The sequence below is a fragment of the Cicer arietinum genome, chromosome 5 (assembly GCF_000331145.2).
Source record: "Cicer arietinum cultivar CDC Frontier isolate Library 1 chromosome 5, Cicar.CDCFrontier_v2.0, whole genome shotgun sequence".
Classification (NCBI taxonomy): Eukaryota; Viridiplantae; Streptophyta; class Magnoliopsida; order Fabales; family Fabaceae; genus Cicer; species Cicer arietinum.
In genome coordinates, this window is record NC_021164.2 from 6,977,425 (window position 1) to 6,978,161 (window position 737).

The following is a 737-nucleotide window of genomic DNA, read 5'->3' on the forward strand; positions in this document are numbered from 1 at the left end:
AAACCAAGAACGTTAATCATTCTCCGTTTTTCTGCACAGAGACAGCAACTCTGTTTCTCTTTGTTTTAATCTGCAATTCCTCTTCAACCTTCTCTAGCTACACTCAAGACTCAAGGCAGATAATGTACCATCCAAGATCAATGAAGAAACGTCAAATAAAGGACAAAAATGCTTTTAATGCTAAACCATTAAAAGTCAAAAAGCTATTTCAAAGAAGGATTATTTTTATTCTAAAATAATGTTTTAGTCAAAAAAGCATGGCCTCTCCAACAGCTATTTCGTACTTATCCAGTACATCTCCAGCCTATAAATAGAAGGCCATTATCTCAGTTCTAAGCAAGAAATTCAAGCGCTAAGTAATCAACAATATACAATCACACTTAAGCTTGAAATTCTGCAAAACAGAGGCAACATCATTTTCTGCAATTCGCGAAACAGCCACTGCTGCACATTCACATATCAGCTGCGAAATTGTCATTAGATACTCTGTAAAGAATCTATTCTCAAACAAGAGTTGAGTAATATCAGATTCTGTCAAATTCAATCATTTGTAAAAACTCAAACTATAAGAGTTTCTTTATAGTTTGTTTAAGATTGCTTCCTATCAAGGTTAGATAGGTGTTGTAATTGCTTTCTGGGTGGAAAGTAATTAAGGTGGAAATAGATCAAGGTTGATCTATTCTAGGTGTTGTAAGATTAAGAAGGCTCTTCGTTTTAAACACTTAGTGGAAAATCTC